General features: G+C 43.5%; 1 protein-coding gene across 3 annotated transcripts in view; it reads right to left on the reverse strand.

Annotated features, from left to right (window-relative positions):
* Positions 1–15,335, reverse strand: part of LOC127652778 (Fc receptor-like protein 5) — a 248,555-nt gene that overhangs the window by 16,800 nt on the left and 216,420 nt on the right. The window contains exon 1 of one of the 3 annotated variants that reach the window (XM_052139148.1): positions 3,890–3,912. The exons of the other annotated variants lie outside the window; for them this stretch is intronic. The gene's annotated coding sequence lies outside the window, so the exon portion shown is untranslated. Of the gene's footprint in view, positions 1–3,889; positions 3,913–15,335 lie in introns of those variants that run through there. 3 annotated transcript variants of the gene reach the window in all.

The raw sequence follows: 15,335 nt of genomic DNA on the forward strand, positions 1-15,335 counted from the left end.
GAGAGCAGTAAAGGCGGACATGGAGATCCGTTTCAGGGACCTCGACCAATTAGATGTCCCTGAGTGGGTGATGGAGCCATTTCAAGTGGATGTGTCCAGGAGTGAGGACGAAATTCAAGAAACTCTCATCGACCTCCAAAATGATGAGGAGGCCAAGTCAACCTTTCGGACATGTGGCTGGCGTGTCATGTGGGCCACGCATGGTCAGCGTTTCCCTCTTTTGTGGAAGAGGATTCGTCTTCTGCTCCTTGCTTTTCCGACGTCATACCTTGTTGAGCAGCAGTCAAGCTTTGCACATGCAGACGAAGTACCGCAGCCGTCTCAATTTGGTTACCTCAGGCACACTCCGGCTCAAGCTGACATCATTGTGTCCTGATGTTAAAAAGTTGGCTGCCAGTCACCAAGCTCAGGGCTCACACTAATGACCGTAATTCATTAAAAAAAAGTGGCTGTTTTTGACGTTGTTTTTTCTTCGGTTCAGTTCAGGTGGCCGAGCTGTTGTCGTCTTTGTTCGTCATTTGAAATCAAATGACCGTTTGTAGGCTATTCAAATTTGAAGCCTAGTATATATTGCCTAATTGAGTGCGCGAACGACCGCTGCTTTTTCATTGGCAATTTAGGTTAGTTACGTTATTGTTCACGTGATTGGTTCATCTTAAAAAAATGTGTGTGTGAGCCTGAATTTGTTTGAATTTCGAAATAAATTTGCAATACCTTTCAAACAATCCATGTGTTTTTGCATTTTTTTCCAAACACAATATTACTCAACTTGAGGCTTTTACATGTAGTTTATACAATAAGAAACTTCTGTTTCAGTTTTTTTTTTTTTACCAAAAACTCAGGCTTCAGGTATCAGTGTTGCAATTGTTTGGCTGTAATAGTATTTCTGAAGTGTTTTTGGGGTTTTTTTTTTTTTTTTTTGGGGGGCGTTAAGAGGATCATGAAGAGGTCAGGGGGCGTTTGTTCAAAAAAGGTTGAGAACCACTGGTCTAGAGCAACATTATAATTGCATTTTTATTGATATTATTTTATATTGAGTGTAAATGTGTAGCTGATCTGTTCAGATTGGGTTTCAGTTTAAGGGTCTGTGTTTTCTGTAAAATTCACCTTCCAGGTTAGTTCTTATTAATACATATATTACTTACAATATACAACTGGATTTATAAGAAGCGTAACAGATTTTTTTGAAAGGAGTATGTACAGTAACTGATTATTTTAGCTATGTGATCAGTAGAATTACATGGACATGCACTTTTAGAATTTCTAACTTCATAATACATTGTGATGACGTGGAGGGCATGACTGGACTGTGAGAGTGCACAGCCTGCACCTAACCAGTCACCTAAATAGGGGGATAAAGATGAGCCGGGGGCTCCAGTTTGAGAGAGAGAGACACTCTGTGTCTGTGTGTGTGTGTGTGTGTGTGTGTGTGTGTGTGTGTGTGTGTGTGTATGTGTGAGCGTGTATTTATCACTTTGTGGGTACCAAATGTCCCCATAAAGATAGTAAAACCCGAAATTTTTGACCTTGTGGGGACATTTTGTCGGTCCCCATGAGGAAAACAGCTTATAAATCATACTAAATTATGTTTTTTGAAAATGTAAAAATGCAGAAAGTTTTCTGTGAGGGTTAGGTTTAGGGGTAGGGTTAGGTTTAGGGGATAGAATATAAAGTTTGTACAGTATAAAAACCATTATGTCTATGGAAAGTCCCCATAAAACATGGAAACACAACGTGTGTGTGTGTGTGTGTGTGTGTGTGTGTGTGTGTGTGTGTGTGTGTGTGTGTGTGTGTGTGTGTGTGTGTGTGTGTGTGTGTGTGTGTGTGTGTGTGTGTGTGTGTGTGTGTGTGTGTGTGTGTGTGTGTGTGTGTGTGTGTGGTATTTTTATTGTATTGGAGGGGGAGCGGTAGTGTAGCGGTTAGCGCGCTGCGCTACGAACCTGGTGACCTGAGTTCAATTCCCGCTCGTGGCCAACACCAATGACGATTATCTGAACCGGTCCCAGGCCTCCCCTAGGTCGACTCAGCCTAAAATGAGTACCTGGTGTGGTGTGTAAACATCGCCACTGGGGAGACAAAGGCGGTCGGGTGTGGTGCTGGCCACCCACCCCCTTGTGTACTGTTCCGGCCTTCATAGGTGCTTGCTTACAGCACTTGCCCCTACAGTCTGTTAAGGCTAAATGGGGGGTCTTTGTCTTTGTGTCTATTGTGGGTGGGTTTTGGTGGTTAACAAGGAAATTCTTTAGGTTACAAACTGGTAATTACAAGAGTATTATACTATACATGTGGTTGATGAGGACATTTCTAGTGTCCCCATAATCCAAATCCCTTAAAAATATACTAAACTATGTTTTATTTTTTTTAATGTAAAAATGCAGAAAGTTTTTGTGAGGGTTAGGTGACAGAATCTATAATCAATAAAAATCATTATGTCTATGGAGAATCCTCATAAGGATAGCAGCACCACCGTGTGTGTGTTTATGTTTGTTTAAGTTCAGTTATATAATTACAGTTATGTTGAATGTTCTGCCGGTTCCCCTCTCCTCCTTGCCCATCCATTACCCATTACATTGGTGCTGAAACCCAGGAGGGATGCGCTATCGTGGAGTCCTTGCCGCTGCCACCCCCTACAAAACTGAGGATCCACAGCCATCCGCCAGGTGATGGAGGAGTCGCTTCTGGCCGCTGGGAGTCGGAGGAACTGCTGCCGTCCACCAGGAACGGGAATAGACGCTCTGTTCGCCAGGGGTCGGAGGAATCTCTGCCTTCCGCTGCCAGCGAAGGAGCGGATGTCATCCAGAGGACGGAGGAGAAGCTAAGGACCTGGTGACGGCATGTCCGGGGACCACCAAGCAATTCTCTCTCTCTCTCTCTCTCTCTCTCTCTCTCTGTCTCTCCCCTCACATGCTTTCCCCTCTACATCCCCTATTTTCTCCCAGGGCTCCAGAGAGGCGGGGAAGACCTGCCAGCAGAAGGATGGGCGTCAGGGAGTAAGGGGAAGGGAGTACTTCATACCAGAGGTTTCCTCTGCCTGAATGGGTGCTGGAGGAACAGGTATAGGATGGGCAAGGAGGAGGCGGGAACCAGCAGAACAGTCACCATAACTTTAAATATATAGCTGAATTTAAACAAACATGAACACACACACTGCGGCCACGTGTGTCTCACTCTCTCTCTCTCTCTCGAATTGGCACCCCCAGCTCCACTTTATCCCCCTCCCTGGTGATTAGGTGACTAAGTGCATGGCCCAACCATGCCCTCCTCCTCATCACATACATGTTAATACATGAATTTAGTCAAGAAGAACAGACTTCATAGATTAAATCACTATTTGTTCAACCTGTGCACAATTTGTGGGGAAAAAAGCATACAGTAACAATAATACAAATTTTGTAATTCAACAAAATGTTTAGCGCTACCACCCAAATATTTATCATAGCAGAGAAATGTTTCTGTCCAGCTGTTTTGGGAACAGTGTTCAAAACATCAGTCTGGACCTCTGAGTTTCACATCACAAGTAGAGGACTATATACACTCAAACTAACTGCTGGTGAAAATCTACAATGCCAATTCTGCAAAACAGAATTAACTAAAAAACTGATTCGACACACCTTTACTAAAAGCACAAAACTGAATGACTGAACAAACACAACAACTTCCATCATTCACCTGCTATTTCTGTTTCACACACAGAACTGACTGCACACTTCATTTCTCACACTTACATATTTTACTTATAAATCATGAACTGAAAATCTGAAACTGAGAGGAGCAAAAAAGTTTTTTGTGGAGGAAATACAGGAACACTGAATCACTCGATCCTTTTCATAACTATGATATAACAATTAAGGATATTCACGCAAATAAATACAGATGAAGCAATACTCACAGAGCACAAGAGGAAGTGGACTGAGCTCCATACTGATCTACTAATGACAGACCGTTAAAGACACAGTCAGTGTTAAAGCCTTAAGACTTCCTGTACAACAAGACGAAGTCTAGAGTCAGATCTTTAGTGACATGATGACACGTGAACGACACAGTATTTTGTGTAACTGAAAATCTTGATAATGTGGATGATTATACAGTACTATTGTAATGTTTGCAGAAAAAGTGTCACAGTGACTTGCATGCACATTTTTCAGCATAAATGTATGTGACTCTTTATCACACAGTTTTTTTATCCTTTGAAATATATATTATTTAAATGTTATTGATTTGTTCATATGAGGTAATATTCTGATTTATATAATTTATTAGGAAACTGAAACGCGGTTTTCATGGCTTTATTCTTGTAATGGCAGTGATAGAAGTATTTATAACTTTATGGAACTAGTGAACAGCTTTCATTTCTCACACAGTAATTTAAGCCTCAAAGCTGAAAGAGAACAGAAACCAAACCACAACTACTTTACTACTGTCTGTCTGTCTGTCTATCTATTTATCTATAGCTGGATATCCTTTCTCCACATCTTCTTAAAGAAGTTTCATGACTATCAGTTCCAGTGTGACAGCTATAATTAACAGCTCATTAGCAAGTGGAGTTGTTCCAAGTAGTTTTAAAGGGGTCATGACATGGTTTTTTTTATTGTATTATTATGGTCCCTTAGGTGCAATTATAGTATTAATATATTTTTTTTTTAAGAAAAACTTTTAAAATCTAGTGATTTATGACCTTTTCCCACCCTGTTTCTCATCCTCTGATTCAAACAGTCTGTTTTGGGGGCGTTTTCCATTTAAGACTTCAGTGTTAACGCCCACTGTTATGATTGGCTAACGTCAGTGCCTATGTATCAATTATTGACGCCCCCAGCCAGAACAATATGCAAGTAAACTAAGTAAAAACACTGTGATTATTCATAATGAATGAAATTGCGCTTTAAAAAGTAGTTTAAAGTTTAAAATAGATTACTTACAGTTTGCGTTGTCGTTGTTCCCAGAATAGTCGGCACGGACTTATCTTTGAGCAACAGATTTCTGGCAAAGCCAGCATCATATTGAGATTTGTTCTCAAAACAGTCATCCTTAAAATGTACAGAACAAACGCTTAAGTTAACACTGCCGTGACTGGGACGTCCGCAAAAAATAAACTGCATCCATTTTTCCCTGACGCCTGGATCTTTCGCAGCTTATTCAGAGGTTTTGTTTGACCACAGCCAGGAACAGCACATCTGTGTGGCATCGTAATTTTCCTGTGCACAAGTAGTCTCTGTCAGAGCTCGCTGTCCATCGACTGAACACTTGTGAGGCGCACGGCGATACGTAAATGAGCGTAGTTGTTCTTGCGCTTATAGCGTAGTTATGTTGTGCTGGAGGCGGTCATATGCAAACGCTGTTACGTCACTTCTAACCGACACGCCACTTCTAACCATGAATCCAGAACGAGCTGTATTTTGAGCTTGATTAAATAAATGATTCGCTTAGAATGGGGAGGACGCCTTAAAATATTAAACTTGCAGGACGTTTTAATGATACAAAGACCTCTTATATACCAAAAGATCAAGGCAAATTTGGTTTCTCATGTCATGACCCCTTTAAACAAGAAATTCTACATCCTTTGTTAAAAAACAAAAAACAAATTTTGCATCTGGCAATACACAACAATTACAGACCAATCTCCAAACAGCCTTTTAGCTCCAAGATTTTGGAGAGAGTTGTTTATTCACAGCTCTACTTTTATCTAAATACATTTTAGATAAATTTCAGTCTGGTTTCAGACCCTTGCACAGCACTGAATCTGCATGGTTGAAGGTCACTAATGATATTTTACTCACCATGGATTAAGGTTCACCTGTCGTCTCCTTCTTGCCACGGGATTGAGGACAACCCAGCTGGCGATGGAGGCGAATTGGAGATTGCAGCGGGCTTGGTTTCGCTGGGTAAATCCCCACGAACCACCCACCCCAGGCATGCTCGCTTGCTCACGGCCAGCCTGCAGTTTCCCTTGAGTCCCTGGAATTGGATGATGATGTAGCCACTGAATTGGAGATCATTCAGGCGTCTGACATAGAGGACTCTACTGGGCTGCCACCTTCGGATCTGCCTGCCCAGTCTTAGGCCAACGGTCAGATGACCGACATGTTACCCTGGCTGCCGTGAGCGTGGGCTTGGACTGGAACCCTCCATCCGCCCCGCAGCCTTCATGGCTTGACGATTGATACCTCGGGTCAGGGTGCCATTCCCTGGCATGCTTTCTCAACGCCCCAGTCTCCCAGCTTGGCCTCTTCGGCGACACCATCAATGACTTTGCCCAGCAGATTTCGGCGTTGAAAATGCAGATGGAGGCTATTTCCCACATCATGCTGTGGCACTCTTTGTCTGCTTCGGCGGATGGCATCTCCAAACAGAGGTTAGCTCACTGGGTCGTTGAAGCCATCTCTCTTGCCTACCAGACCCAGGCCGCACACTCAACGAAAAGTGTGGCATCCTTGTGGGCACTGGCCAATGGCACCTCCCTAGCAGACATCTGCAGAGCATCGGGCTGGGCAACACCTTTGTGAGATTCTGCAATCTCATGTTTGAGTCGGTCTCATCCCATGTTTTGTCAGGTTCGAGCCGGTAGAACTCGGTAATATGGAACAGCCGACCGGGTGTTCCACTTGCATCTAGCGTCCTTCACCAAGTTGATCCAGTGCGCATTCTCTCCCAGGTTAGCCACTAAGCTCTCGCTTCCTGGATGTTCTGCCCACTATGAGCCGCAAGTGCTCTGTATTGCTGTAGGGCTCCACAGGCTTAATTCCCTCTTCAGGCAACTCCCTGTGATGTATTTCCTGTGGTATGGTCCCCCTGTAGGTGGACCCACGTCTCAATTGGGCAGTCCTTCATCAGGTAGGACCTGCCACGCACCACTCCCACGTGTGGCTTGACAAACCATGTGGTGTATTGGCCACATATCACCTCCCCCTAGTCTAGGCAGGATGTGGTGTCTGCAGGGTCTTTTCCCTCTGAAAGAATAGGATCAGGAAAGATCGCCTTCCCCGATGCATTTCATAGCATTAATATAGAGCGTAAAGCGGCTGGGGCTATTTACATTTACATTTATTCATTTGGCAGATGCTTTTATCCAAAGCGACTTACAAAAGAGGAAAATATAAGCGAATCACCTTAAGGAGACATTTGTACGAAAAGTGCCATACTACAAAGTTTTACTAGCATCAGAATAGCATTCAAAAACAGATTTAAGTGCAACAAGAATACATATATATATAGAGAGAGAGAGAAATCATAGAGAGAGAAAAGGCTGCAGTGGGCTGGCTTGCTCGCATGTTGGTCATGTAGCGCCTGTTCCCACTTAGGGGTGCTGGGAACCTAAGGTCTATATATGACACCTTTTTCTGGGGGCATTGGGGAGGGTTACGTGCGGCCAATACAGTTGCTTCTAGCATGCAGCAGCCTGTTTGCACTTGTGTCAGCAGTTCACATAATACAGTCTAGTGCATGGCGCTTTGAAATGGGACCCCTTGTGTCACTACATTCGACACAACGCTGAGTGAGTGAAAGAAGGGGAACGTCATGGTTATTGTTGTAACCTCCATTACCTGATGGAGGGAACGAGATGTTTTGTCCCCTTTGCCACGACACTTGACCTACCACTGTGATTTCAAATGTGCTCTATAAATAAAGATTGACTTGACTTGACTTACTGTAACAAGCTCTAAAAGTTACACTCTAGCATCACATCAGTGAGTTTTGCACAGGCGAGCATCATTAACTTTTTTTCAGTTGAGTTAAATCTAGTTCTACTTCAGTCTAATTTATTATTCATACTATATACCAATATACATAGCAAGACCCTTTTGAGGACTCATGCATTTGCAGGAATACTGTGTGTATATTCTGTTGATGTTGTGAAAATACACTGTTTTAACTATTGTATTTCACAATAATATAAATTAGTCCATATTTAAACTGAGAGACTGAGTATGAAAGAGGAAGGACAAAGAAAATGTGTAAAAGTGCACTTCTAAGAACTCCTGGGTGACAATGGCATTTTGTGTGAAGTGTGAAGTGAAGATCACAGTGGTAAATTTAGATAGTGTTTCACTCATCATGCAGAATTATGAAAATTTTTCTGTCCTAAAAAAATTATACATATCACTGGATTTTATATTGCATATTATAATATAAAATACATATAACTATTATACACTCACTGAACACTTTATTAGGAACACTAATGCCCTCTTCAGGAACCAGCACCTTATCATGGTGGAGAGGCTTGTGTGCCCTTATGATCCTGAGGGCTGAGTTGTCTGGAGCCAGGTTCTCCTGGTAGGGTCTCCCAAGGCAAAGTGGTCTCAAGTGAGGGGCCAGACTAAGAATGGTTCACAAAGACTCCATGGAAAAACCGGCAAGAGGAGGAGTTACCCTGCCCGGAGGAAGCCCGGGGCCCCCATCTGGAGCCAGGCCCAGACGGAGGGCTCGTCAGCGAGCGCCTGGTGGCCGGGCTTGTCATGGAACCCGGCTGGGCACAGCCGGAAGAAGTGACGTGACACCCCCCTCTACATCCCTTGGGCCCACCACCCATTGGAGAAACCGCAGGAGTCGGGTGCGCTGTCATATGGGTGGCAGTGAAGGCCGTGGGTCTCGATGGACCAGACTCGGGCGGCAAAGGCTAGCTCTAGGGACGTGGAACGTCACCTCGCTGGGGGGGAAGGAGAGCTACCAGTTGGATCTGGTGGGGCTTACTTCAACGCACAGTTTTGGTTCTGGATCCGTACTCCTGGATAGGGGATGGACTCTATTCTTCTCTGGAGTTTCCCGGGGTGTTAGGTGACAGGTGGGTAAGGGGATACTCACGAGTCCCGCTATGTTGGAGTTTACCCTGGTGGATGAGAGGGTCTCCTCCCTATGCCTACGGGTTGTAGGGGAGGGGAGGGGGGTGGGGTCTGACTGTTGTCTGTGCATATGCCCTCATGCTTATGCAGCAGTTCAGAGTATTCTGCCTTTTTGGAGACCCTGAATGGAGTTCTGAATAGGGCCCCAGTAGGGGACTCCATAGTGATGCTGGGTGACTTCAACGCGCACGTGGGAAATGACAGGGACACCTGGAAAGGTGTGATTGGGAGGAACGGCCTCCCTGATCTGAACCCGAATGGATGTTTGTTATTAGGTTTCTGTGCTAGTCATGGATTATCTATAACAAACACCATGTTCGAAAATAAGGATGCTCATAAGTGTACGTGGTACCAGAGCACCCTAGGCCGAAGGTCGATGATCGATTTTGTAATCATGTCGTCGGATCTGAGGACATATCTTATGGACACTCGGGTGAAGAGAGTGGTGGAGCTGTCAACCGATCACCATCTGGTGGTGAGTTGGTCAGGGGGTGGGGAAAGACTCTGGACAGACCTGGGAAGCCCAAGCGAGTAGTGCGGGTTAACTGGGAACATTTGGAGGAGGCCCATGTCCGCGAGATCTTCAACTCACACCTCCGGCAGAGCTTTTCAGGCATCCCTGCGGAGGTTGGAGACATTGAACCGGAGTGGGCAATGTTCAAAGCTTCCATTGCACAACACATGTGTTTTGCGGATCTGGAGAAGGCGTATGACTGGGTCCCCCGGGAGAGACTATGGGAGGTGCTGCGGGAGTACGGGGTGGGGTGGTCCCTTCTTAGGGTGATCCAATCCCTGTACGTACAAAGGGAGAGCTGTGTCTGGGTCCTCAGCACAAAGTTGAGTTCGTTCCGAGTGGGGGTTGGTCACCGCCAGGGCTGCGCTTTGTCACCAATCCTGTTTGTGATATTCATGGACAGGATATCGAAGCGTAGTCGGGGTGGGGAAGGTGTGCGGTTCGGTGGACTGGGGATCTCATCCCTGCTTTTTGCAGATGATGTAGTCTTCATGTCATCATCAGTCTGTGACCTTCAGCTCTCACTGGATCGCTTGGCAGTTGAGTGTGAAACGGCTGGGATGAGGATTAGCACCTCTAAATCTGAGGCCATGGTTCTCAGCAGGAAACCAATGGAGTGCGTACTCTAGGTAGGGAAGGAGTTATTGCCCCAAGTGAAGGAGTTCAAGTACCTCTGGGTCTTGTTCACAAGTGAGGGGACAATGGAGCGGGAGGTTGGCCGGAGAATCGGGGCAGCGGGGGCGGTATTACACTTGCTCTATCGCACCGTTGCTGAGCTGGAAGGCAAAGCTCTCGATCTTCCGGTCAATTTTCATTCCAACCCTCACCTATGGTCATGAAGGCTGGGTCATGACCGAAAGAACTAGATCGCGAGTACAACCGAAAATGGGCTTCCTCAGAAGGGTGGCGGGCTTCTCCCTTAGAGATAGGGTGAGGAGCTCAGTCATCCGTGAGGAGCTCGGAGTAGAGCCGCTGCTCCTTTGTGTCGAAAAGAGTCAGTTGAGGTGATTTGGGCATCTGGTAAGGATGCCCCCAGGGCGCCTCACATAGCCTACATTTTTATTTAATTTTTTTAAAGTCACACGGAATTAAGTCTAATTCACCTGAGGCCTTCAGATTTAATAGGTAATTTAGATACAGTTGGTAATTAGATATTACATATTAAGTTTAACTTTAAAGATCAATCAATCAATCAATATTTATTTATAAAGCACATTTAAAAACAACCTAGGTTGACCAAAGTGCTGTACAGTATAAAAAGAAAAAAATTGCTATAGCAGATATCATTGGAAACAAGGTAAAGATCACAAGATATCAGATTTCTTGATGGAGTATATGGATGATGCAAATCAATTTTAGGGGGCAAATTATTAAGGGCTTTATAAACACACAATACAATTTTAAAATCAGTTCCATTGATGCATAGCAATAGATTACATTATCAGTAGCATAAGCAAGGAACGTTTACATTTGTTTGCTTGTTGATGGACACATGTTTGTCTCATTTTGGAGGGATGTTTATACCTATGTTTCTTCACTCATCTTTTATTAAATCACAACACTTGATCCACAAACAGCACCTGAAATTTTTTTAATGTTTAAAACAATTATTAAATTCTTAAATTCTCAGTGATGGTTAAAGATGCTGTTTTCACTGGTAACCTAATATATTGTTATTAGGCAGTAGCGGTGCCAGAAAACGATTTGACCCCCCACCCCCTTCCTAATTAAAGATATATATATATATCCGGATAAAGATTTAATAATGTTTCTCTTCAAACTACGCAGAACAATAATAATTAATAATTTATTCAACATATAAAAAAATATAAACATAAGAATCACTGCGACGACCCATGAACGTCACTGCGCCTTACGTCATTGCATTCAAAGCGCTGCCGCGAGCCCGCAAGAGCTGCTACGCTACAGCTATAGCAAGTTGAAGTTAAAAATGTATCGCTTTGTCATACCTAAAAAAAAATTGAGAGTAGACGGAAATAGCAATAGGAGTGAAAATATACCCGTTGCAGTGGAGGGCGAGCCCTGCTTGATCCTAGAAAAAGAGGACACCGAGGAATTGGAGGATGAGGATGTGCGGCCGGATCAACTCGCAGCCCCCGAGGCGGAGGAGACAGGTGAGCAGATGGAAAGAAATGGCACCTCATCGAGCGCTACAGCGGGCACGGATGGTGGGAATCCTGACGGCGGAGTGGATTTAATGGGGGATTTAAGCCATGGCCCAGCCGAGAAACCAAGACAGCCTCAACTAAAATCATACCCACGTCGTTCTTTTGGATCGCAGGGGCAGCTAGCATCCAGGGGTTTTAGTTGCTCGTGGTTCAAACAGTACCAGTGGCTTGAATATTCCGTGTCAAAAGACGCGGCTTTTTGTTTTGCCTGTCGTCATTTTTTTCACAGTGTGCATGGATCTGGTGGTCACTCAGAAAAATGCTTCACCCAGGAAGGGTTTAAAAACTGGAGAAAAGGAGGAGAGAAACTGGCGCAACATAACGCCAGCGCTTCTCACAAAGTGGCAATGGAAGGGTGGTGTGAGTTTAAGGAGAGAGAGAAAAACGGATCGAGGATTTTGACGCACCTCCATGACGATGGACATAAGAAAATTGTTAAAGAAAACAGGATCTACATGCGAGCAGTTGTTGAGTCTCTGCGCTTTACAGCTTGTCAAACCATTAGTCAGAGAGGCCACCGAGAGAATGAACAGTCCACCAACAGAGGTAATTTCCTTGAAATGTTACATCTGCTGGGGAAGTTTGATAGCACTGTATCCAAAAAATTATCTAGTGGGCCAGGTAATGCAAAATATGTCCATCATGACATTCAGAACGAGTTAATTGATATAATGGCCTGCATTTTGAAAGAACAGCTTAGTAACGAAGTTAAACTAGGAGAGCACTTTACTTTAATGGTGGATGAAACAAAAGATGTGAGCAAAAAAGAGCAGATATCTATTGTTCTGCGCTACATACACAATGATGACATTCATGAAGAGTTTCTTGATTTTGTTCCAGCTGATGGTTTGGATGCAGAGTCTTTACTTGTGACAGTGAAAGGGGCATTGGCTAAATTCAATATAGACAAAAAATGCATGCGTTGGACAATGTTACGACGGGGCATCTGTAATGTCTGGCTGCAACAACGGTGTTCAGGAAAAATTTCGCGAGAGAAGTCCCACATGCAGTGTACATCCACTGCCATGCACACAGATTAAACCTGGTTTTAGTTGACTGTGTCCATAATGTAAAACCAGTTGCTGACTGCTTTACCACAGTTCAGCTACTTTACAACTTTTTTTCTGGTTCAGTAACTCACAAAGTGTTCATGGAGAAACAAACAGAACTTGAGCCCACTAAAAGAGCTGTGGAATTAAAACGTCTGTCAGATACCAGATGGGCATGTCAGTACTATAGTCTTTGGGCAATAAAGCAAACCCTCCCTAGCATCTTAGCCACACTGGAGGAAGTCAGCATTCAAACAAATAGCCATAGAGCTATTGAGGCTAGATCACTAAATGGCTTGATTGATGCACAGTTTGTTTTGCAAATCTACATGCTGGAGAACATATTTGGGCTCACAAAAACTTTATCTGACCAACTACAGGCCACAGATTTAGATTTGGCATCCACCATTGATCTGGTCTTTGCACTGGTTGACACACTCAAAGAAGAACGCAATGGTGAAACTTGGACCCATCTGTGGCATGGCGCAAGTGACATGTGTGAGAGAGTGGGCATTGACATGCAGCGCCAACAGGCAAAAAGAAAAATAATACAGCCCTCCCACCTGCAGCAGTTTCATGTCAGCAATAGCCACACAAGGAAAAATATACTGCAAACACCAGAAGACTACAAAATCCACAGTTTTTTCCCAGTACTTGACCGTTTAATCAGTGAATTGAATAGGCGCTTCTCTGCTGACAGTTGCCACGTTATGAAAGGAGTTGCAGCTTTTAATCCCAAACACAAGACCTTCCTGCACCAAGATGCCCTTCAACCCATGGCTAGGCACTATGGCATATTAGAAGACAACCTTTCAGCAGAACTACATCAACTGAAATGCCTCATTGACAGAAAAAAACAAAATGGGGTCTCTCTCAACAGCACCCATGACTTGCTGATTCTATTGAGGCCATACAAGGAGGCTTTCATTGATTTATACAAACTTGTGTGCATTTCCATGACACTGCCTGTATCAACAGCTGCTTGTGAGAGGAGCTTTTCCTGCTTACGCGTTTAAAAACCTACCTCAGAAACAAAAAGTGGAGATGTCCGAACCAGCAATCTTGCTGTGCTGGCAATCAGCTCAAGAAGAACAAAAGAGATGGATGTAGATGTTGTTATTGATCACTTTGCAGCCAATCATAACAACAGGCGAATTGTTCTCTTTTAAGTGGTGAGTACACTCCTTACATTATATTTTAAAAGGTTTAAATTGTACTGTATTTAATCACACCTGTGGAGAATGGAGAGAAGACAGGAGGAGACTGGAGAGTTAAGAGGAGCAGAGAAGAAGACAGGAGGAGACTGGAGAGTTAAGAGGAGCAGAGAAGACAGGGGGAAACTGGACAAAATAGCTGTCAATATTGGTGAGTGAAGAGAGGAGAGAAGATGCCAGGAGGAGACTGGACAAAAGAGGAGCAGAGAAGATGCCAGGGGGAAACTGGACAGAATAGGGCAATCAAAAGGTGGTGAGAGTATGAGAATAAATACTATTTTGTAAATATGTTTTCTGTCATGGGTGTGGCTATGGCAATTAAAGTTTGTGCATATTGTTTGCACACTGCAACTGATTAATTAAATAAAAACAAAGTAGTTGATATGCTGTGTTGTTTTTGTTAAGTAGCAGTAATATGCAGTTATTAGCCGTGTCCACTGTATTTTTTGTTGGTTTTCATGAACCCCCCCTTGAAATGACCAGGACCCCCTATTGCCCCCCCAATCAAAATTGTCTGGAGCCGCCACTGTTATTAGGGTATGATTGTGTATGACCTCACCCTGATCTTCTGTTCCCATCTTCAGTTTAGAGTACATTGGCATCACTTTCACTGGTATTCCCTTACAGATAAGAAAAGGTGAGAAGTTAAGTCTTTATGAATGACATGAAATCACTATATTGCTCCTGCATTTACAACTTCCAGGGATACTCCTGCATTTACAACTTCCAGGGATACTTTTTTATATATATATATTTTTTTTTTTATTGATGCATACATTCCAGTTGAGATGGAGTAATTTAGGTCTAATCTGACGAGTTGAAATAACAAGGTGATGTGCAACAAGTCATGTTAATGTTGAGATCCAGCTCTTGGGTGACTCTCCTCTCTCTGTGTGTTCACAGTAGTAGAAACCCTCATGTGACTTTGAGACAGTACGGATGATCATCTCTCCTGTAGTCTGATTCTGGAGGAGGGATCCATCTTTATAGAAATCAGCTGTGAGGACCGATTCGTTTTTATTACGATATAAACAGCGTAGAGTCAGAGAATCTCCTTCAGTCACAGGATGAACAGGACTCTCCAGAATCACATCACCATCTACAGAACAGAGGAAACATATCAACTGTTGGAAGTTAGTAGTATAAAACCATGTACTTTTAAGAAATGAGAAGGACTATTTTTAAATAAAACCTTAATATTTAGTGCATAAATCTATCAACTTTTTCAGTGCACAAAACTACCATCCATTATTTCTGTCAATCCTATTCAAATGCATCTAAACATTGGAGACCCAAATTGCAAGTTCATGTGAAGTTTTGCATTCCGCTGTGCACCAAAATTCAAGTTTGGTAAGCTCTGACCAGTGAATTAATACAAGATTGTATACGTCACACACTGACCTCATGGCTCAATACAAAGAATTCATATTTCAAGGCTCCATGTTTTTATTGTGTCAGAACAGTGAGTAGCCGGTATATTTGTACATGATGTACATAATAGTTGTTATTTGTGATTTATTATACATTAAAAC

This window comes from Xyrauchen texanus, chromosome 12 (assembly GCF_025860055.1).
Source record: "Xyrauchen texanus isolate HMW12.3.18 chromosome 12, RBS_HiC_50CHRs, whole genome shotgun sequence".
Taxonomy (NCBI): domain Eukaryota; kingdom Metazoa; phylum Chordata; class Actinopteri; order Cypriniformes; family Catostomidae; genus Xyrauchen; species Xyrauchen texanus.